This window comes from Zonotrichia albicollis, chromosome 3, assembly GCF_047830755.1.
Source record: "Zonotrichia albicollis isolate bZonAlb1 chromosome 3, bZonAlb1.hap1, whole genome shotgun sequence".
NCBI lineage: Eukaryota > Metazoa > Chordata > Aves > Passeriformes > Passerellidae > Zonotrichia > Zonotrichia albicollis.
Genome location: NC_133821.1, coordinates 9,902,476 through 9,926,589, shown reverse-complemented (window position 1 = coordinate 9,926,589; position 24,114 = coordinate 9,902,476). Strand labels below are relative to the sequence as shown.

Genomic DNA, 24,114 nt, shown 5'->3' with positions numbered 1-24,114 from the left:
TCCTACCCTCCCCTTCCCATCAACTAATGGGCTGGTTGTGCCTTCTCTTCTATTGAAAACCTGATCAAGAATCAGTGCTGACACCAAACAACAAGATCCAAAAGCCTGTAAGACCCCTGAAAAGCACTGCCAGGCAAGGACAGGCTCTCTGAACAGACATTTCCACCTTGGTTGATGACAGCCCAGGCAATGGGTTCCCTAGAGATCTGCAGTCTGAGGGAGAACAGCCAACACTCAGGTCCTTTGTCATGCATTGGAGTTGAGGGCTACAGTAAGAGACCAGGCAACAATTACTCAAGCTGGCTGTATCAGAACACAGAATATCCTATGTTGGGCAGGGCCCATAAAGTGCATTGAGTCCAAGTCCCACCTCCTCACAGGACTATTTAAAATGAAACCATACAACTGCAAGCATCATCCAGACACTCCTTGAACTCTGACAGGCTTGGTATGGTTACAACTTCCCTGGGGTTCTTTCCCCACCATCCCCAAATCTCCTCAAGTGTGAATTTGTGTTGTGCCAGTTCACAGCACTTCAGTTTCCATCTGTTCCCACCAAATTTGTGACTCACATTGCAGAGACAATTATGGGACTGGGCACAAGTCTTCTCTTGGGCCCACAGTGACAGCCACAGTCCACAAGACACCATCCATTCACTGAGCAATATTCAGGAGTAATTTTTATGACTTTGCTGAGCCCTTGGATTCCAGGATCTTGTTTTCAACCAGCACACATGGATTCCCATGCTGTGACATGCATGTCATTGCTAAGCAGAGCCACAGCCTTTGCTTACATGCCAAGCTGCTTCTTACAGCAGGAAAACAAGTCTCCAGTGCTGAGTGTAGATAATCTTCCAGGCATGGAGCTGTGGATTCATTCTGGGCACTGCCATTGCCCAAGTGAGAACCCCACACAAAAATTCCTCCGCAGCATACCCCCAAATCACATGGGTTTGGAAATGGGAGCGTGTTGCCTGAGGCCAGATGTGGGGACTGGCAGGCTGCTGGCACTGTGCAGAGGCACATCTGCATGTCAGGCAGTTACTCATTCCTGCATACTTCCCTGATAAAATCTGGATTGCCTAAAGCTGGTATTTTCACTCCAGTTTCCTTATCAAGGTATTTACCACCTCCTGTCTGTGTCTTGCAGACTGAGGGTGTTAAATGCTCCCTTATTCTCTCCCTGTGCAGGGAGCTGGAGCTGCCATCCAGGATGGGATTTCTAACCCCACCAGAGCAGGGCTGGCTGTGTGGCTGCTGGCCTGGGCTCTGGGATCTCACCCTCTTTGTACCTGGCATGTGTCTCTGTTGATCCTCATGCTGCCTTCCTGCAGCTGCTGGGCTCCTTCCTGTGTTTGGGGCATTTGTTGTGGTGTTTCCTGGTAGTCCCCAATCACATTTTAGAAGCTGTTTTGTCCCCTGCAGGGTTCTCTCCTGGTGTAGTTGTTGCACAGCTGTAGGGAGAGAAGGAGAGTTTGGAATAAAGTTGTCTAAGGAAGAGCAGACGTGTATATGGCAACTCAGTAATGCACATAACATCCTTTCCTCTCTAAAGCAAAAAGCAGGTCTCTGTCTCTTAAATATCAACACTGAGATAGGCCCCTGATCACAAAGGTAAGGTGTACTTGGAATTTTGAGCAGTTCCTTTTCCAAGAGAGCACCCCACTCCTCTTTCACTGCTGACATCAATCACCTATTTTAGCCAATGGCTCACACAACCCCCTCCTCCTTTGGGAGAGCATCACCCTGAATCCTTCACAGGGGGTCCTTGAGGGCTCTGCTCTTCCCCCCTGAGCTTCTTAAAAGGGGAAAAAGAGAGACATGTTCTGAAACACAGTACCGTGAAAAAATATTAATTTCCTTGAGGAAAAACACTACTGGATTACTCACTGGGAAAACCTAAGCAACAGATCTGTTTCAGTTTGGTTTCATAAACATGGGAAATATTTCATCAGTTTAAGAACAACATTTGTGGAGATTGATCAGCTGGGTTCACACTGCCTTGAGGGAGCTGAAGTTTATTTTGGGATGCTGATTCTACAGACAAGGCTGTCCTCAGCATTATGCTGTAGGCATATAGCTTGTGCCAATCAGACTTAAAAGAATGCTTTTCAGCTAAATTCAAAAAGAATGAAACTTGATTTCAGAAATGCCACCAAGTAATTTTAGCTTAAGAAAACCCCCAATGCGTAGACCTCCTTTAGTATAGAAAGATTTTCTTCTGACATTTTTGCTCCATTTTTGAATTGGTATTTGGGATACAGAAAAACAATCAGAATTATCACATGGGGTAGATTTCTAATTTGAAACTTCTGTCTTGACATAGGCTGGCTGAAGAAAGTGAGACCCCTTCAGGTGTTACTGCAGAGCTGTTGCCAACTTGAGCAAATGTGTTTGAATCTCACCACTACACCTGCCCACACATGAAGGGCTCTTGGGATGCTGGGCAGTGCTCAAAGAGAGCCAGGGAACAGACCTGTGCTCCAGTGTAGCACCAAACCCATCTGCTGGCAGATGCCAGACTTGGATCTGAGGCTGTTGTCTCACTTGGCAGTGCCCACCCTGCTGAGAGCCCTCTGCACCAGATGGGCAAAGCAGGCTCTGTCAGTCACTGGCAGCAGTCCAGAGCAGCCAGGCAGGGCTCACAGGTTGGTTTTTTCCCTCCCTCCGGTGTTTGGACAAGCCAACACTGAAATCAGAGACGTGGCTGCTATCAGTGGTGGTGTTAATTGGGTGCCAATTGCAAGGAAGACAGGATGGCAGCGACACTGCTTGGGACTGTATCCTGCATCCAAGCTCTAACTTCCTTTGCATCCTCCCTCCCCTGGTATTCAGTCTAGCTAGGCTAAAACCAGCTCCAGACATGGCCACTCTTGCTGCAATTTCTCCTCAAACTCTCCCAGCAGCTGCAATATTTTGGAGGTGTTGTGCACCTGCTGCAGCCCCTGCCCAGCTGCCCAGAGCGTGGGGAGGAGCAGCCCAGAGACCCCTGGAGGCAGAAGCACAGGAAGGCAGAGGGTTTTGCCCAGCCCTGCAACCTCCAGAGACAGTGCCTGAGAATAAAACACAGGGAACCATGTAGTGTGAGAGAGTAACTCAAAAATTACGCCTGTAGTGAAGAAACCACATAATATATTCAAGATGTCAGAGGTTAGCCATGGTGCATGTGAATCATGCTGCAAATACCTCACCTTTAACTCTGCCGTCGTAATTAGATTACAAAGTTTTTATTACGGTTTTAAATTCTGCCTTTATAGGTTGCTGTCCAGCTGTGCACTTAAATCTGGTTTTATCACACTTTCTGAGCTCATCACATTTAATTCTGCCCCTACAATGCTGGATTAACTTTAAGGGTCGCTGAAGTCAGAAGTCACTCACCCTTGCCCTACTAATGGATTCCCAGAGCCCCGCACGGCCGAGCAGCGCCGTGTACAGTAACCCAAATTCATCATCGGGCTGAGGGGCAGGCAGAGGGGGTCTTTGTTTATTTACTGCTCTCTGGGTTTGCTCTGGGGACATTAGCAGAGATGACAGCATCAGGAGGTGTTGTTTTCCTCCTCCTGGGCAATGCTGCCTGCCCAGCACTGCCCTGGGAGCTGCGAGGGAGGACAGCTGGGCCTGCCTGGGAGAAGCCATGGCTGATTCCTGACGCTCATGGACCTGAGCAAATGCTCAGCTCTCTCCACCCAGAAATCACACCCTGCTGCCCCACTCGCTCCTGCCACAACTCCCTCCCCTGGTATTTTGTGGGCCCCATCTCTGATATTTGAAGCAGTCTCAGAAAACTGAAAAAGCCCATTTTTTTTTATTCTAAGGATGACTTCTTTGTTGTTACCTATCATCAAGAAAGCAGGACAGGGCACAAATGAAACTCTTCATCTAAACAACGTTCATCCCCAGGTTTTTATCTCAATCTGTTTTTATTCTCTGACGAGCAAAGGTCAGAGAGGTTGGTGTTAGATACTACCAAAATAAGATGATTCATTGCCTTGAAAAAAATCATCCTGCAAACAAGCAAATAAAGGGGAAATCATATTCTATTAAAAGAAACCCCCAAATCATCAAGAAATAAGGTACTGAAGGGTCCAAGTGATTTACATGAAGTCACAGGGAGTCTGAAGGATCTAGGAAATCACACTTGCTCCAGTGGAAAAGACATTTCTCTTTCTTGCTGAGGAATACTTTATTAGGGCAGACCTGAGCCAGAGATGGACAGCATGGAATTTAGTGGAAAGTGGAGGGCAAACTGGCACAATAATGCCATGACAATTTTTGACCTTTGCCTTTCAATGACTAGACACATTTTTGGAATCAAGGTTAATAATCTTCAGCAATATACAACCTTCTGCCTAGGAATGTGTGGTGATTAGGGCAAAGAATTTCATATGGTCACAAAATATCTATCTCAGAGTCCTGGGCTTATAAAATACTCTATTTCCTCCATTAATTGTGTCCACGTGGAGCTGTAACTAAGTAGCTGAAACAAATAAACCCAAAGTAATATTGTTTCCTTTTAAAATATTTCACTTAATTTGTGGAAGAGGTTTGGGCTCATTAAAAATAGGCCATCTCCCACGAGGGCTTTTTCCTTTTCTCCTGCGAGCCCCTGGCCCAGGGCTCAGTAACATGTAGAGCAGCACGTTGTCCTTGGCACAGCCCTGGCTGGAGCCGCTCTCCTGCTCGGCTCTGCAGCCCTGGGCAGGCAGAGCTCGCTTGGCCAAGCAGCTCCTGATGTGCCACTGCCCTGGGAGAACAGTCCCTGACTGAAATGTCCTCCCTCCCTCTCCAGCTCATTAGCAAACTCCACTCCTTGCTCCCATGGAAAGCTGTCACTGTCACAATCCCTCTGGGGAAGTGACAATACGTTCACTGCATCCAGAGGTGCAAGCAAAGCCCAGTTCTGAGTCTGTCTGAAGGCACCGTGCAGGCACTTGGTTGCTTCTGGTGGATCTCAGACTGTTCCCTGCTCCTCCAGAGTAAGCTGTGAGTCAGCTGCATCAGGGTGACACCAGGAGCTGCTGTCAGACAGGGAAGGACAGCTCCTTCCCTGAGCTGATGTCAGTCACAAAATGGGCACAAAACACACAAGATGGAAGGAAAGAGCAACCTGGAGCAAGGGTGCCAGGCTGCCAGCAAAACCTCCAGAAGACAACAAATGACTGCACATTCCTTCCCTGGGGAATGTCATTTTTCCTCCTTCGCTGGGCTATCTTTTCCAAGCGCTCTCCTCCAAAAGGTCGCAGCCTCAAGCACAGTTAGAGTTTGTGAGAGACACTACTCTGTCTAAGCAAAACCAGAAGATCTGGTGATTCCAGAGTCCCTTGTGACCTCTATGCTGCTGAGTGCTCTGACCTGGAAGGTGCTTGTGCTGCAGTGGGACAGGGGCAGTGCCCCAAGGCTAGGGGAGAGAAGGATCTGACCAAAGGAGGCCAAACAAGCACGTTTGCTAAGTTAGAGAAAGCTCAGGGCAGAACCTGAGACCGTGATCTCTGCACTGGCACCTTTAGAAGGTGCCCTGTTGGCACCAAACACCCCTCCCTTGTGCCCCACTATTGATGTGGCTCCAAATGCTCACTGGGTATCTGGGACAGATGTTATGGCGCGCACGCTTCAGCTCTGTTTTATGAGGACATTTCCATAAAATTAGAACCTATGATCCCTCTCCCAGTTTCTCCTTCTCTCTGTGGGCTCTGTCACACTGGAGAAGAATTAATGCCAGTGTAACCAGGCAACAACCAAACTATTCATGAGAGCATCCCAGTCCAAAGGAGTTCAGAGACTCCCCCAGTGCTGGGTCACTCCAGTCCTTCTCACTGGTTTTGTTGTCCTTCTAGGGGGGAAGCCACATCTGGAAAATTACTGATGTCCTGCTGTTCACTATGGACACCACTGGGAACTGGCATATGGTCTTGTAAAGTGTGATTAGATCTACAAACTAAACTCTCATTATGACCTCTCTCAAGGTCTTTAAAAACACGTTTCCCTAACTGCTATGATTATATCTAAATTCTTTCGTTTTGGTAATAACAACATCACCCACATTTTCCTCTCTCCCTCCTCTTTTTTTCTGATCATAATTTTGTTACTCACAACAGAAAAATCATCCCACAACTCTCTCTCCCCGTGGACTTGATCTCTGGGTAGGAACACTCTCCTCCCCCCAGAAATGAGTATAAACATAAACATCTCTGCTCTGGAGGAGCTGAACCTGAGGCATGGAGTCTCTGGACCATATGAAAAAATCTCAGTTATCAGACTCTCATTAGCATCATCGTCACCATTGGTGTTATTATTGCCTATGTTAGAGCCCCCCTCAGAGATGAGAGCCAAGACCAAGGCCTGCTGAGGGTTCAGAGGCTGTACAGACACACCTTGAGGGCAGCCTCAAGGACCCAGCTCAATGAACCCCCTGTCACTGCCATTCCTCTGCTGCCTCTCTGTACATCTGAATTCTTCCTTTTGCAGCTCCTATGATCACCAGCTCAGCTGTACCAAATTTTTCTTCTAAACACCCAGCAAAAGTCCAGAAGTGCCATCACTCAGCTCCACCAAACACTCCCAGCAAATGACTGGGATGGCAGAGAGGTTATGCTCAAAATCTTATCCCCACCATAAAAGCCATGGGAGAACTGGAGTGGGAAGGAGATTTCTGCCCCAAGTATGTTTATTCCAGAGTATAATGTTCTGCTCCAGGCAGGAAGGCACTATCCCAGGTGACTTCAAAAGAATTAATTCAGGATCACCTCTGAGCCCAGAGGGAGAGCTGGACCTGCCAATTCTGCAAGGACCAGTTCAGGAACTGCAGCACCTGGGAAAAGGCATCTGACCACAGCAGGAGGATTCAGTCATTCTGGCATTTGCTGAGGAACAATGTGCAAAACTCACATACCTGGCTAGCAGCTGTGCTTTGCTTCTATCAGATCTCTAAAGAATCATGTGATGGTTTTAAATATTTAAAACCTTATGATTGCAACAGAATATCCCAGTTGGATGAATCATGGGAAGCAAAGAGGTAAAAATATCCAGCAGCAGTTCCCTGTGCAGTGGGGCTGTGTGTGCAGCTCCCATCTGTCTGTACAGGCATTTCTGGAGCATGTTCTCCAGGGGTGTTAAATGGAGACATGAATGAACACTTGGTTTGAAGGCCTGAACCATTTGAATTTGATAAGATTTTATCTTGATGAACACAATTGATTGACATCTCATATTTCTTGGGTTTAATGAGCTCATAACTGCACTTTAATTGGTTTAATTACCAGGGCATAATATTGCAGGTATGTAATGCAGACCTGTAATATTGAGTTATACAATATATTATATTTGCTGTACATCACAAATTACAACATGCACTGTAACACAGTTTTTCATGAGAATTATTACCAGGATTATCAGTGGTGAATATTCAGCGACATGAATAGAAATTTCCTTTAAGTAATGTCTTCAGGATTCGCCCTCCTTGTATAAGCTTCTAAGAACAACGTTCATCCGAGGAAAATGTGAAGGCTGTGAAATATGAAATTGTTTCTAGGCTAGGGTGGGATTTGGCTCCAGAAAGCTCAGGGTCTAAGTTCCTCCAAGATGTTTAGACACCTCACTCCCATTTCAAATTTCCATGTTTGCGTCAGAAATACAGATTTTCCTCTAGCTTTTTCCAAGGCTGGCTCAACGCTCACAGTGTTTTCTCAATCTATTTATTGTCCACACTTTGGAAATGACTGTTAACAGTCCCCCAGTGTTTTCCTGCTATAATTGTTTGGATCTCTGGGGTGACACAATTAGCAGCTGGGAGAAGCACCGGAGAGTGGAATTGCGTCTTTAATTATCTTTGCATTGTGAGGAAGGATGCCGTGTGCCCAGGCAGTTATTACACCTGACAAGGACAATGTATTTACAATGAGTGTTTATACAGGCTAATTCCTTACAAAAATACCTTGACAGAAAGTGCTCCACCTGCCTCATGTTCCCTATCGCAATTGCTAATTAATATTATTGTGCTGAAAACGATCCTATCAAGCAAAGCCTCTTCTGTCATAACTGCTGCTCTCTGCCCAGCTATGCCTAATTAAACTGCTGCTGACTCACTCAGCAGGAAGGATGTTCAGCAGACATCCTGGTCTCACTGCTGTTTTACAGAGTCTCTGCTCTGCTCAGCCTCCCTCAAGCTGCCCTGGCTGCCTCCACTCGACTCCTGCTGCTGACTCAGGGTCTAAAGCCATAATCAGGTTCCTGGTGTAGTTCTGGGTTTAACTGCTCATAGAGCTGCCCATACACCTGCATTCAAAGCCAAGCACAATCTGATTCCCTTTTCCAGTCACACTGGTAAAAATCTAGCTGTGAGGGCAAGATTGCTCTGCAGGGCACTGCACACAATGGCAGCTGTTGTGAACTTTCTGTGTATTTGTCAGACTAAAATGATGTTTACATTGGTGGCATAAATAAGCCTTCAAAGTGAATCAGAGTGGAACTGCTCTGCAGTTTTTGGGAGTTGTGCTGGGACGGGGTGAAAGGCTGCCCTCAGTGCCAGAGTCAGGCTCAGTGATTTGGGCTTGTCTCTAGGTGTGTGAGGACACAAGCAGGAGTCTAATGGGATTGACAAAAGGACATTACTCACCCCTCAGGAGGCTGCCTCCTCTGCAAAGAGCTCCTGCGTGGCCCAGCTCAAATTGCAAACCTGCATGCTCTTCTGTGTCTCATCTGCTACAGACAGATAATTACAGAGGTGCTAAGAGGATAAACGCAGTAAAGTCTGGAAGGAGAAAAGAGAGGAGAGATGGGCACGGCCAGCTGCTCTTGTCCTGGGCACGCCTGGGCTCTGCAGTGGCACAGACAGGGCTTCTGGCCCGCAGGAACATCAGTCATGACATCCCCATGGCTCAGGGAGCTGGCTGAGGGCTCTGGGGTACAGGGCTGTCCCACCAGCTTTGCTTTAGCTCAGCTGCTGATGCAGGACTCAGCCTTTGCTCCTGGGAGCAGCTCTGCAGTGCATGGTACAGATAAACTCTAGGGGAATGTAACAAAATCCTGGGGAGAGATGGCAAAGTAAGAAACCCTCATTTTGGGCAGACAAAGCATCCAGACTGCTCCTTCTGGAGCTAACCAATAACAACAAAAAGAAACAGAAAAAGGGAAACAAATTAAGCTCAAAAATGGAATGCAACTTTCAGTGTATGAAATGAATCAGTGAGTTGAACAGGCTAAAGGAATAAGAAAGATAAAGAAAAATCAAGACTTTTTTACCCCCATGAAATCAAGGGGTTCCTGTGAAGAGCAGGAGAGGAAATATTTATTCTCCAAGAAATGCAGCAGTGCTGCTGTGAAATGAAGCAGGCGGTCAGCACACTGTGCCTGGCCATCTTCAGCACTGACCAGGGTTAGGGCACTGCAGAAAATGTTCCCAAAGCACTGGGACCCCCTGCCCATGAGGGGCACCTTAACCCCGGAATCCTCCTCTGTGGCAATGCCCTTCTTCCTGCTGCACTTAGAGAAGGGATGCAGGGTGGCCAGGACTGACCACAGTGCCTGTGCATCCCAGACATTAATCCTTCATGGAGCCAGGGACTCCCATGGGAGATGAAGATGTGCAGCACCATTGCACAGCACTTGCTACTGCCACTAATAATGATGATAATAACAAAGGGCAGGGAAGAAATAATACTGAAGCTTCCTTCCAACCTTGAGCTCTGAGTGTTAGGATAGCCAGAATCCCAAAAGGACACACTAGGATCCTGCTTTGTCTGAAGCAGTAGTGAATAGAAATGGCTGGGGAAGCTGCAGAATAACCATATACGTTATGTGGTTAACAGGCTAAATAAAAGGAATACACACCTCTTTCTTTGAAATATGCCAGAAAGGAATCACTTAGCAAAAAAAGATTGGGTTTTTTTGTTTGTTTTTTTTTTTTGACTGCACTTTGCTTTGGAAGGAAAACATCCAGAAGAAAAACAAAAATGCCAAGAGTGCTGCAATTGTGCCATTTCAAAATTTACAGCATGAAGCTTTTGGCTTTTTCACCCTCAAGTTTTCATGCAGATTGTTTTATACAAGACCATGGAAAGCAGGAATGGAGACAACTGACCTCAGCTCACTTCTCAGGAGGGAAGGTAGAAGAAGAATTTTTCTTCTGGGGTTATTCTTGAACTCAAGTCAGGCTTCAAAATTCCTTCTTGTCAGGGATTCCATTTGGAGTATTGCTCATACGTCTCTCTCTGTGTCACCACAGTAGCCACCCAAGAAATCTGCTGGTGTGCCAATTCTCACAGAGCCCACGGCCACAGCTGTGGAAAGGGAGGCAAGGAGCAAGGAGATGACTTTATAACTTAGCCCAGAGCATCACTGGCAGCAGTAAGTGATGAGCTGTATATTGTGTGCAATCTGCAGCCCTGCCAAAAAAATCCCCTTCTCTGCTGCACTTTGAGCCAGCCTGGCTAATGGCAAGGAGTCTTTTGTTGCCATTTGAGGAGGTGGCTGTTGGTCCAAGCTCTCACACTCTCATGGAGGAGGCAGCAAGGTGGGGCAGAGTGCCCATCCCAGCAGGAACACGTGTCCTAGGCTGGCCCATCTGCAAAAGAATTCTGAGTGTCAGCCAGGCCAAAAGCTGGCTCTGGGATCAGACAGGGCTAAGCATGGTGACAGTTCCAGGGAAGGAAATGGAAATGCTCTGGGGAGTTGTGGCACAGAGAGTGACACCTGTGGCAATGGGCTCATCAGCTGAAGGATTTGGTGCAATACACATTGCAACAAGGTTGTATTCTCAGAAATCCATGGCTTGCCAGAAAAACAAATTAAATCAGACAGGCTTATGATTTGGTTTGATTGCTTCCAAACTTATCTTCAATCTGAGTTTTTTTCATGGTCATCACAACAGGGCTTGCTTGAATCTCAGGGCCTAATCCTCCTGGTGCAAGCTGGAGTGAATCCATTTAACTAAGGGAATTTTGCCAGTTTACATCAGATTGTGGCTATATTTAAGTGTAAGTCATTTAGAAATATGCAAGTACTTATTTGCAGCTCTACTTTATGAATAAAGCAAATAAATCTGAAATCTACCAGAATACAGAGTATCCCAGTTTATCCCAGTTAATGCTTCCTTCTTGAAGGTACAAATGTGATTGATGACTCACACTGTGATGCAGGAAACCCATCAAATGGCATCAAGGTCCCCCCAGCCCATCTTTTTCCAAAAAGGGATATCCAGAAAATTGGTCACTGTGATTACAATGGTGGCAATCCAATGTGCCACCTGGAGAGAAACCGTAGGGGAGCAAAGGGGACCCTGCTCACCTGCAGCCTCTGGAACCTTCCACATCCCAGCCCTGCTGCTCCACCCTCACCATCCCTGCATTCCCACTGGCTCCTTCCAGGGAACCCCACAGACTGAGGGGTGCAGATCCCTTGAAACAAACGGGGCCCTTTCAGATTTTACAGATGAGGATTTGACCCTGGTCTGACAGTCTCATGAAAGAACTCAGATGGAAGTTGTATCTGGAAGGAACAAAACCTTGAACAAACACTGGCTCCTTCCTCACATTTCAGAACCGGTCAGCTCAGCTCCCAGAACCCCAGACAATTTTGCAGTGTCAGGGAAGAAGAACAACCATGATTTGTCTCACTGCTCTGATGGGCTGGTTCTGAAGAGGCCCCTCATTTAGCACGGATTGGGAATTACTTGTGATTCTTTATCTCTAGGGACAATTCCACTTCCCACACTCTAATCTCCAGCCCTGGAGGACTGCTCTGACCTCAGCCCCACAGCCCTGTGTCCACAGGAACATTCCCCAGTCACAGGGACAGTCACAATGTAATGAGTAAATGCATTTCCCCAGGAAGGGGAGACTGTTCATAACTTTAAGAAGAAAAAGGGTGATTACCTGGATTCAATGTGGTTCAGCAGGTTGGAAGAAGTAGCAGCAGCTCCCTGAAAGAGAAGGAAAAGGGAAATAAGTTTTCAGACCCAGGGATCAGCAGCTCTTTCACTGTCTTTTGGCAGTAGCCTCTAAAAACCTCAGTGCAATGGTGTCCAAACAGACTGAAACCTCCAGGTAATATCTGAACATCAAGAAACCAAACAGTGTTACCTAATGAAGTCCTGAGTAAGAGAAATACTGATTTTGTTCTATGTTTTGTTATTATTTTGGGGTTTTTAAACATCCTTTGCACTTGATAATTGCTTCCCTTAGCAAAAGCGGTCACGTAATGTAAGGTGGAGGCAAAAGAGCTACATTAAAAGCCATAATTACTGCTGTTTCACAATTAGTAGTTCTATTTGAAGATGTTTTGAGTAAGATTTATGGTATGTTCTCTAATTTTTAATTTCTAATTATGAGGAAGAAACTTAGCCTTGAGTATTCTTCTCTAAAAAGTTTAAAATAACACATAGCACAGTTTTGGTCCATAGAGACGGATACAAAAACAGGAAAAAACATGTAGGAAGAAAAGAATAAGGTTTTTTTTGTGTGTGTATAAGCAAGGTTTAAATAGAATAATTAAATTTACCATAATCAATAAAATGTGTGAGTCGAGTTTATTGAAGTGGCTATTTCCCATTGCATAATTTCCCTGGGGAACTTTCATTTTTAATTCAAAAATAAAAAAATAATAATTAACAAAACAAACCCCTGAGCACTTACTGTAAATATGCCAGCATATGTGTGAGGTTAAGAAAAGCACGAGCCTACACCCAGGAATCAAAGAGGGGCTTACCACTGCTTTGACACTAATTGTAAAAGCTGAACATTTTCTAGAACCATAATCAAACCTTAACTGCCATGGGGGACTCGTTCAGCAGCTCACAGTAATTCTAATAAGATGCAGAGCCTTTCACCTTTAGGTCACCAGTTCAAACCCACTTTGGGTTGGGTAGTAAACAGGAGGCAAATCCTGAGCCCTGGGAAGTGCCAGAGCATCCAGAGGAGATGCCAGAGCAGCTTTGGGGCAGGAGCTGGGAAGAGTTTTCCCATGTCATCCATGCTTTCTCTGGGATTGATGCACCCACCTCTGTGGAGGGTCCATCTCACCTCCCCAGGCCTCAGCCCCTCCCTTCTGGAAGGGGGATGGGGAACCCTTCTTGCTCCTCTTCCTCCATTTCAGCCAGAGTCTCCCCAGGTGCCCCAACGCTCCTACCCCACAGACCCTGGAACTGCCATGGGGTTTTCCAAAACTTGCCCCTCCCAAGAAAGCAATCACAGAATCATCTCTGTCCCTCTTCCACAATTCCTCTTTATTAAGGGTTCCTTTCCTTGAGCACCTCATGGAAAGCAGACTGATCAAACAGGAGCTGGAACTGCCAGGCCCTGCTCCTGCTGACCTGGGACACACCACAAAAAGCTCTGGAGACCCAAAGCTGAGTCCTCACCTCAGCATTTGCAGGTGCAGCTCCTTGGGTCGCTCTGAGCTGCTCGTACGGGAAGCCCCAGCTCCAGCTGAGGCCCTGGCACTGCCTCCAGCCCCACAGAGGCTGAAGTTCTGGGACAAGCACCCACCGCCACCGCTGCTGCACGAGGCCTGGATGGGTGCTGGTGCCCTCCTGAGGAAGCCATGGCCGTTGGTGCTCCAGGCTGTGAGAGTGCCAAACAGCAGCCTGCAGACAGATGTGCCTCCAGCACGGATGGCAGCTGTCCCTCAAACACAGCCCAGAGGGGGCTGCTGTGTGCCTGTGCCTGTAGGATGCAGCCCCAGCTCCCAGGCTGCCATGCTGTGTGCAGGGAACAGAATCATCTGAGGCTTTAATTGTGTCTCCTGTTACTACAGCAGAGAAGTTGAGGAGTCCAAGGAACAATTCATTCATTGTCCTCTACACATCTGGGCTAGTGTTTCCTCCTTGGATTAGGCTGTACCAGCGTGTTCCCTCTCCACTCACCACAAGCCAGCAGTGCCAATTTCCCTCTGTGGCAGCTCCAGTGACAGCTGTTTACTTGGAAGCTCATGAATTTGATATATGGGTGCTAGCTACAAATGAATGGAATACTTTCCAGATGCAACATCTTTAAATATTCAAACAATAAGCCAAAAGCACTAAGCTGTCTTGGCCATTTTTTGTCCTCTCAACTCTGGATGTCTCTCAGAGAAGATGTAAACACAATTCCTTGCACCACTGGCCAGAATGCTTCAGATGTTTGAAAGGCCAGCAGTGGCATGAGGTGCTGGGTGGGAGATGGCTGATGGTCTTTGTGAAGCCAAACCCAAAATGGCCAAGAAAGAGCAAAATGAACCAAAAGGAATCCTTGAGGCTGAGCCACAGGAGGTGGTGTCACCAGCCTGAGGGGCTGCATGTGTCACCCTGGACCCCAAGCTCCAAGGAGTGGCTCCCCAAAACATCTGCAGAGCCTCATCTGGAATGTTTAAAGCAACAACAGCAGTCTGCTGAGGTTGTTTAGTGGGCAGTGAACCAGGACCACCAAAATGCCCTGAACCTCTCCTGGCCAGGCGTTACCTGGAAACCCTTCTGGGCACAGGAGTGGAGACCCAGCTGAGAACTGGAAACAAGACATTCCCATTTGCCTTTCTGTCGAGCCCAGCTTTCAACAACGGCATCATCCCATCCTCAGTTTGCATCCATAGCCACCCTAGTGCCAGGGCTGGCACAGAAACAGCTCAGAGGGCAAAGCTCAGCATTCAGGAGTGAGCAAACTTGCCTTGGCTGTGGTGGAGCTTTGCCTGTTACCTTTCCAGCTGGAGGCACTGGAGAGGTGGCGTGGCTGGGCTGAAGCGGTGTGGGGATGACTGATACCACCAGAGCTGCGCCAGCGAGCGGATCTCACTTCCTGGCCAACTCACATCACTTTTGCTTCCCTCCTTGCATTTTCTTTGGCATTTTCTTCTTTGCATTTACTTATTTCCTTCCACTGAAGTTTAACATGATCCGGACAGTTGAGCTACCAGGATTTGGATTTTCTATCCAGTAATTAAAGGGAGGAACTTTCTTACATATTTTATCTACTTAAAAATACCAACAAGCATGGGCTGTGTGGCCTTAGATTGGAGGAGGGCAGGGGAGAGCTCCAAGAAACCTTGTCTGAATCTGAAACCAGTTCAAGGCTGAAATGCTGCCTGTTTGAAGATTTCCCCTTTATTCCCTCCAATGCTGTTATTAATCAGAGAAAGAATAGCCATTACAATTATCAGCAACTTCATGGAACTGAAAAATTCAAGTTCATTATCTTATGAGAAGAAAATAAACATCATTTTACAAGGTTTTTAAAGCAACAACAGTAATAACAAACCACACCAAACTCCAGTCCACAGGCAGAATGGACATCTGCTAGAAAAAAATTATTATATCCCCACCCACCACCCTCAAATTTAGGGATTTGTGGAATATGGGCCTTGCCTGAAGTTGCTTGGCAGAAATCCCCATCTTAAGTTCTTATTTAATGAAATCATGTGGTAGTAAATCAAACACAGAAACAGGAATAAGTAAATCCACCACATCCTTTGAAAAAAGTATGGTTTGACTCTGTCAGCCCAAGCTGCCTGGGCAGGGAATTATCTGTATTAGTCAACCCAAAAGCTATGACCCAGCAGTGACTGCCCACCTTTTGTGTTCACTCTGAACTCCACATGAAGGGGGCAAGGCAGTGTCCAGCACCAAGAGGGGAAGCATGCAAAGAAAGGGAGAGCAACACCAACACCCAGTTATAAAATCCAGGAGGCTGTGGTGATTTAGTACCTACAAAAGCCAACAGAAAGCTTTGCCAGATCCTCTCTCTGTGGTTTTCTCCATGCCCTCAGTGCACTCATGAGCTTCAGAGCCCGAGAAAGGTCCTGGGCAAACTTTGTCACCTGAGAAATTCATTATTTGGTCCTACAGAAACCCTCTCTGTTGAAATGACAATATTTGTAATGACTGATCCCTGCTAAATTACATTTCCATTTTCTGTCCCATCTTCCTCCAGCATAAAGAGAGTTGAATTTTGCTGCCCAAAAAATCTATGGACAAAGCAAGGTCATTGAAATTTTCAGCTTTTTTTGAAAGAAACTTAGATGTCACCTGGAAAGTCATAAAATACACTTTTCTTGTCAACATTTACCTTAGGAGTATGAAAACATGGATTTCATTCACTGGTATGTCCAAGAAAGCAATTGCAGAAGAGAGATCATCAACCAATACACACAAAGGGAGTGATCTTGTAGAAAGCAGTTGAAAAGTGCATTGTACCAGATGCTGCCAGGTCCCATTCTGATCCCAATCCACTGGGATTACTGCTTTACTTACAGCTGCCACTTGGAATTAACTTGGTCACTCAACCACGTGTGGAACCCCTCATCTCTCCAGCCTTTAAAGTAACTTCAACAATAAATACACAAAACTTGGTATCCTACCTTATCCCCTGACATTGCCAACTTCTAATTTAAGGGTTTTATTTTTATACCTTGGACATACTAAGATCATGGTGTCATGCCTGTTGTGTGTCCTGGATCCATAATTGTTTTGGAGTTGTGATTCATGACTGTGAAATCCACGTAAAGGAACTTCCCAGAAATCCCAGGATTTCTCAGAATCCCTCACTGAAGGCCATTTAAGAAGATATGACTCTGTAATTAACATTTTCTGAGGGAGTTAAAAAATATAAACAGCTCAAACGTGGCATTTTTACAACCTTAATAAACCCAAAGGCAGCATTTACCAGGTACACACTTTAAGGACAATAAAAAGGTCACTATGGAGGGCTTCATTTGAACTTTAGTTTCTTTAGTTTGTATTTGAACTATTTTTTATTTGGGCTGAAATCTTCCCTGTATTAAATTCTAAATTCACAGCCCAATTCTAAACAAAAAAACTAAGCAAAACAAAACCAAACCAAACCAAACATCAAAACCAAAACAAAATACCAAAACAAAACCCCCAGACATTCTGAAATTAGCAAATACTCAAGTATTATCATTCTTACACTAAGAAATGTTCTTGTTTTTTTAAATTCTGTTTGTTTCCAAATGCTTTATCTTTTACTAAAATGGTACATTCCAAACATTTGGTGCTGAACAAGTGATGCTTTTTAATTGTAATTTTTTTTCTCCTTTCTGCCATTTACTGAGGAACCGCAAAACTGAGGAAAATCACTTGCTCCTGCACTGCCTGCCCTTCAGAGGGTGCCCTGCCATGCCATGAGCTCCTGTGCCCTGTCAGGCACCATGCTCTGGGGTTACACTCAGGCTCCACGGAGCCCACCTCAGAGTGAGGAGATGAATTTGGAGGGAGCCCTGTGAGCTGACTGAGCTCCCCTCCTGTGGCAGCAGGAGCTGCTGCAGCCATGGGGTGCAAGTGGGTCCCGTGTAACCCTACTCGAGCTCCACAGCACCACAAGCATTACCTTTTATGGCTCCTGCAGAATACTGGGGGATACTAATTTTACAGGTGCATTCGAGCAAACTGCAGTCTCCAATATCAGAATGCCATTAAAAATAATGCACTCCTTATGCCCAGGCAGTTAATTTAATATTAAATCAATAAAACATTTACTAGAGCTGGTCAGGGCCCGGGTTGCTGACAGCAGACTCAGCTCACGGCAACAAACGTCTCCTCACCCTCTGCAGACAGCTGCTGGCTTATTGTGGAAGACGTCTTTGGTCCTGACAAATAGCCTCCCTAAGCCCTAATGAGTGCAGAAATTCAAAACATTTGTGGGACATTTATTAGCAGGAAAATGCACCAGCCTTTTGGGAGATTTGGATCGACAGCAGCAATCAGCTGTGGGCCGAGTTCAGTCCAGCATGTGCAGGGAACACAAAATGACTTTCTTGGCTACAGGGAAAGGGATTGGAGCTTTTTCCAGTTGGTTTCATCTGTGGGATATGGAGCCTGGGGTGGAAGCTTTTCCCCATGATGAATTTTCATGGGTGGAGTCATTTTACACTCCACCAGGTTCCCAACAAAGTCCTGAGATGGCAGAGGCCACAGGATGGGATCCATCACATCCTCATCTAATGCTGAACATGAGCAGGGCCACCTTCCCCTCCCTGTACTGGCTTCCAAATTAATTCAAGCACAAAAGACAGGATTTTGCCAGCACGCCTGACAGGCAATGTGGTACAGGGACATTAAGAGGTAAAATTAGGGAACTGTTTTGTTCTTTATTGGCTTTGGTTTGGTTTTCAGCTTATTTTCATAAAAGAATAGAGGTCAACTTTCTACCAAGAATCTGAGAAGCAAAGCAGAACTTTTAGAGCAACTGCAAGTGACGCATTAAATAAATAACAATGACAAAAAAGATCTAAAAAAGGAACAAAACAAAAAGTACCAAAATGGAGAGAACTGACCAAGCTCCCAGGGAGCAGCAATCTGGCACTCCTCTCTGAAGAATGAGCAGATATCTTCTACCCAAATGGTTTTGTGTGGAAAGTGCAATTATTTGAAAACTCCCTGCAGAAGCTGTTTCCCACCACTGCTCTCAGAAGGCTGGACCTGCCCTGAGCTGACAGAGCTCCAGGGACCTATGGCCAAGGTCCTTGACTCAAGAAAGGAGATTTGGGACATGATTTCCCTGAGAGTGGCAGGAAGCAGTGCTTTAGGCCCAGTGCCCCAAACCCCTCCCACAGCCCTGCCTGCAGCACTGAGCACACAGGTACAGCAATGGCTGGGGAGTCCCTGGCCCAGCAGTGCCTGCCTGGAGGCCAAGGTGCTCCCTGTGCCTCCCTGAGCCCCGGGAATGAGCAGGGAATGCCCAGCTCTGCCTGCTCCTGACCCCGCTGGTGCTGCCTGTGTGAGGAGTGGCCCTGCCCGCTCACAGAAACGCTGCAGCCGGAACCCACGGAGCCAAGCCTGGCCAGAATTAATGCTCAGCTCAGTCCCTGGGAGCTTCCCTTGGACATCAGCATTCCAGCACATCTAATAGGATGAAAACAAATTTCATGCCATGAAAGCAGAAATCTGGGTGAGGTCTGAGAGCATAGTTAGGATGTGGTTTCCATAAGCTCCCAGTGCTGGCTTAACTGCTCCGATTGCAGTCCAGGGGTAAGAGAGTCCCACTGACTTCAACAGGAGAAGAATTAGGGCAGAACCAAGTGGTTTTGAAAAATCCCACCCTTGGAGTTATATAATGTAGAAAATAAGAATCACATGCCAACCTTCAGAGGGGAAACTGGTCTGTTAAAATGCATATCATTATTTCAGCCCCCACTTTTAATTGGAGGATTTGTGGCACTGATAGATGAGCCCAGTGGTGGCTGGGGAACAGCCTCTGCCTGGGGAGAGCCAAATTTCACTGGGGACACTCACAAGGATGTCACAAGGCAGCTGAAAGCAATGTGTTGATGATTTCTGTCATTAAAAAAAAAAAAGCATTTTAAAAAACCCCAAACATATTGGTAGAGGGAAAGAACTTTCCATTGAAAGGAAAACAAAATCTCCTATGCCCATCTAACAGCCCATTTCTATGTTCTTGTGTTCTTCCTGATTTATGACAAAAACATCTCTGGAAACCAACCAAACAAACACCTTCATTCCACCTTGCCTTTGGAATGAACTCTACAAAAACTGTACTGGAAAATGCAGGCTAAGGCTTTTTTCACCAGTAACCTTTGACAGGGAGGTGCCAGTGTCCCTGCTGGCCACCATGGCCCTGCTGGGATAGAGGCAGCAGGGGGGACATGGTGTGATGCAGAGCTGAAGGGGCAGGACTCACTGCTCCAACATGGAACACGTTATTCACCTGCCCATATTGCAGGAGAAAAGGAAGAGTAGGACAAAAATGTTATTTAAAGGCTGAAAACCCCAAGCTGTTCCTGTAGCAGGGCTTTGGAGCACATCACCATTTCCTCAGGAGGTCGCAGTAGGAAGCAGAGAATTAGGTGGTTTCCAAAGGGTCTGCACGGCTGTGCAGGGCTGGGGGTACACAGACAAACACAGAGACAAACACAGAGACAAACACAGAGACAAACACAGAGACAAACACAGAGTCTCTGGTGTTTGTCCCCAGGTGTGTGGGGACCTGGCGTGCCCTCAATGTGACCATGAGTCAGGAATGGCTCCCAGAGAGGACAGACTTGGGGAAGCTCAAAGAGAGGAAGAGACAAGCAGGACACAATGGCATCCTGGCTGTGCAGGAGGAGATGCTCCTGGCTGTATTCCAGCACCAGCAGGGCAGAAAGCAGGGGCAGTGCACCAATCCAAGGATTTGCCATCGTCAGGGCCAGAGGGAAATGGCCACTGACCTGTTCCTTTCCTGCCCCAAGTACTGCAGCTGAACGTGGGACCTCCCCACATGTCTTGACTGCAAAGTGCTGTCACCTTAATCCCTGCTGTCAGCAGAGCACTCACCAAGCTGATGGACCAGGCTGGGACAGAAACAGTGCCTGAGCTGTGGGGTACTGCAGTTAAGTCCTTCCATCACCCCCAACTCCCTGCTGGTCTCTCTCTGCCCTGCTCTGTCCTGCTCCCAGACACACTGACTGTGTTTTGCTGGTGCCCTGGCATCTGCTGGGCTCCCTGCTGCCGGCTCCTGTCTGCTGAAGCCTCAGCCACACCCTCCACACAGGGCCCTTGTCAGCAGCAATGCTCCACGGGTCAGGCTCAGCTGGTGCCAGCTCTGCACAGCCCGGTCTGCTCTGTGCTCCCACCACTGCACAGCCCCTGAGTGGGAAAAGTGTCACCAGGAACGAGCCATTAACAGGGCTGGGTGCAGAGACTGGAGCCCCAGGGGGATGTTACCACCCTGCCCAGCCTTGGGCTCCTCACTCACCTCCAAGGGCACAGGGGAGCTTTCTCAGCCCTGTTCTGAGGCTCCTGGCACCCATGCCCCAACCAGGACCTTCATCTGCCACGCCAGCCCAGAGGCTTTGGGGGAAAGGATGCTTTCATCAAATGGTTTTGCCCTAGCAGACACAGGGAGCTCTTGGCTGGGTCACTCCACTCTTTCCCCTGCTTTATTTGCACAGATGTTTTTGCCAAGGCTTGTCATCAGCCTGGGGGGGGGGCAGTTGAAAAAAAAATAAAAATAATAAAAATGACCGAACAAGTTGAAGAAATTGCAAACAGTAAATCTGGCGCTCACTGGGCTGAGCCCAATAAGTTGCTGAGGTTGTACTTTTCAGATTCGGTTTTAGGCTCTTGTAAATTTTCAGTTATTTTTAACCCACCTTTCTGAGTGAGCCTAGGAATGAGAAAGTAATTGTTTCATCAACTCAGGCTATATAAATCTCCTTGGGGTTTATTATTTGCTGTTTCATTTTACTGGCACAAGAGCTCCTAGGAAAGTACAATAACCCACTCCTTGATTTACAGCTTGGAGCAGGCGCACGCTGAAAACCTGAGCACGCAGCACCTGAGGAAAAGTGCTCCAAGTTAATTGAAAAGCTTCAGGAAACTGGAATTCCTCGCAGTGATACTGTCACATGCGTCAGCCACCAGATGTAACTCCAATTTTCTGCCTTCATAATAAGAATCCAATTGATATCCCCAGAAATAAAAACCTGCAGCCAGAATAACAGCACATTTATCATGGTCAGGTTTAAACCCTACAGGGTTAGCAAGCGCTGGGGGTGCTTTTTCTTGTAAAAAAGCTTTTTTATGCATATACCTGTGCATACAGACACACAGCTATCTGGATCTCCAAAGGCAGCCTAGGATGAGAAAAAGGAAGTTGCCTCTGGAGAGGAAACCCAGGGAATAGAATTTTTGGGGCCAGGTTCAGAGGTTTCCAGCTTAGGCAGGTTTCATGCTACCTTCAGCAGCAGGGTTTGCATTTTGTCAGGATGGGGTTTGTTGTACAGTGTTTAAACTGCAAAACCACCCACCTTCCTAGCCTGAGATTTCCCTGGGACACCAAGACACAGCACCCCTGAAAAGAAAACCCCTTTGGTGGCCATCCTTAGGAACAGGCTCTGCCTGTGCTGAGAGCTCCCCTCAGCTGAGGGGCTCAGGGGCACCCCATGGCCCCAGTGGGGTTTGTTGTCCGTGGCACTGCAGGCACTGCTCTAATGGGAACGTTACCACGGAGATTTTACACATAAGGGTGAAACACCCCTTTGGTTGTTTTCACTTCCAGGCAATGTCTGACTTCACTCAGACTGGGTGCAGTTGGTTTAAGGATCTTTGTTTTCATGATGACAGCTCTGCCTCAGGATGAAGCACAAGTGCCCCTTGCCCCATTCCACAGCTGAAATGCGCTATTTCAGACTGAAACCACAAAATGCAATGAAATTCACGACCCTACTGGAGTTTAAACTCTTCTGTGTATTTCCACAGTCAATAATCTTAATATATTACACTCACACGTGTGCACAAAAGTATATATGTAATATATATGTGTGTAATAAATATGTAAAAAAAGCATTACAATAATATTGTCACCTAAGCAGCATGTTTGCAATGCCAGTCCCTTCCACATCAGAGCTCTCACCTCCTCTCTGCATCTCCTCCAAGACTGTTGCAAGCTGAGGGTTTTTTAAAAAAACCCTAAACCACCAAAATTGCAGCAGTTTGATTACACCAGCTAACTTTTGTCCTGTCACCTTATTTAACAGTCTCCCCTTGGTTAGCAGCACACAGGTTGTGCTCAGGAGTAATTCAGCTCAAATATAAGAGGCCAAGTGGCTTTTCAGGTTTGTCAGGCTTCTGACAGGGGCTGATTTCTCCCAGCAAACCTGCTCCAAAGCCTCTTGTGGATAATGCCACTGGCATAAAACTCTGCCTTGGAAACTGGCCCTCACTCAGCCCTGCCAGAGGAAGGCCAGGACAGGCTGCAGGTCTCCTCCTGGTCATGAGGGCTTGGTGAGGAACATCACCCTCCTGCTGCCTGCAGGGAGCTGGGAATGTCCCTTCTCACAGCTCCTGGATAACAAAATCCAACTTTATGTTGGGATGAGATGCTTTTCAGTACTTTATGCAAGTGTCCATCTCCCATCTGAGACCTCTATTTTCATTTTGGAATCAACTGCCCAAATCTCACTAGTGCTTGTTTTTCCATGAGATCTGGAAGGAGGTATCTGGCAGGAATGACAGATCCCCAGGAGCAGAATAACGGGGCCATTCCATGGAGGATGGAGAGCACCCATAATGCTCTGCCCTCTCCGAGAAGAGCCATTCCAAGGAGTCAGCCCAAAGTACTCTCATATTAACCTGCCTCTGAAGTTTAGGTAAACTTCCTGATCACTTCGACTTTCAATTTATTTTTAGGGAACTATTTCCAGTAAGTGGTTCAAGATGGATTACAGTTTAACTGGAAGCTTGGGAATAAAAAGATAGTCACAGAAAAGCTGGGTTCAATTCTTGCCTCTGCCACAGACTTCCTGTATAAATCTGGACATGCTGCTCGAGGGGGAATTCACCCACCTAACTCAAACCATGGAATGTCAATGGCTCTGTTACAGAGCTCAGGCTCCCATTAGAGCCAGAGCAGAGAGATGGGCTGGGGCAGCCAGAGCACTGCCAGGAGAGCTGCACTCCCCAGCTGCACAGGGAGCACAGGCCCCCAGGAAATCACCTCTGCCCTCCTCACGTCCCTGGGGCTCATTTCCCACCTCAGAAATATATTCTGCATTAGGGACAGGAACAAAGTTGTACCCAAACTGAGCTTGAGCTCAGGACAGATGTGGGAGATGCACCAGGCAAAGCCTGGATTTAAAATTTTTCATTGCTGTCTGTGATTTATCAAATTTCAGATAGTTTAAAAAAAGTTTTTAAACTAATATATTTCAGGTGTATTTTTATAAGTTTGCTTCCCCCTGCCTTTTTTTTTTCTCTCCCAATGCTTATCCCTGGGATATTGAGAAACACAGCACCACTTCTGATAACATTGGTGAAAACACCATCACAAAACCTCAGAGCTTCATGAGTAGACCCCCAAAACCAAACATCATTCCTATCAGTGTTGGGGAAATGAAAAAAAGTAGACTGTGTATACTATTGAGGTAAATTCAAATTCTTCTATTCTTATTCTTCCCCAGCCGTAAGTTGTAGGGACGTTTTTTGTTCACCTTTAGTTCAGACTGACTGAGACCACTCCTCCCTACATCTCTGGAATGGAATTATTTAAGAACACTGAAATGCCTAAGAAAGGAGAGCAACACCACGAACCCAATATCGGGTAAGGAATTTTAAAATGTGAGGCTTCACCTGTATCAGGTTCAGCTCTTAACAATAAACATGTTGAACATTCCTGGGACACTCTTTTTTTTGCTAGG

General features: G+C 46.6%; 1 protein-coding gene and 1 long non-coding RNA gene across 3 annotated transcripts in view; one reads left to right on the top strand and one right to left on the bottom strand.

The window, feature by feature from the left end:
* LOC113459253 (uncharacterized) overlaps window positions 1–24,114 on the bottom strand; it is a 338,631-nt gene that overhangs the window by 46,308 nt on the left and 268,209 nt on the right. For both annotated transcript variants that reach the window (XR_012579357.1, XR_012579356.1), the window contains exons 7-10: window positions 11,868–11,914; window positions 10,076–10,274; window positions 8,612–8,694; window positions 1,293–1,454 (exon numbers count right to left, since the gene is read on the bottom strand). This is a non-coding gene — a long non-coding RNA (uncharacterized LOC113459253). The remainder of the gene's footprint in view (window positions 1–1,292; window positions 1,455–8,611; window positions 8,695–10,075; window positions 10,275–11,867; window positions 11,915–24,114) is intronic.
* Window positions 1–24,114, top strand: part of BMP2 (bone morphogenetic protein 2) — a 107,664-nt gene that overhangs the window by 79,160 nt on the left and 4,390 nt on the right. Inside the window, exon 4 of the transcript XR_012579354.1 lies at window positions 23,878–24,017. The gene's annotated coding sequence lies outside the window, so the exon portion shown is untranslated. The remainder of the gene's footprint in view (window positions 1–23,877; window positions 24,018–24,114) is intronic.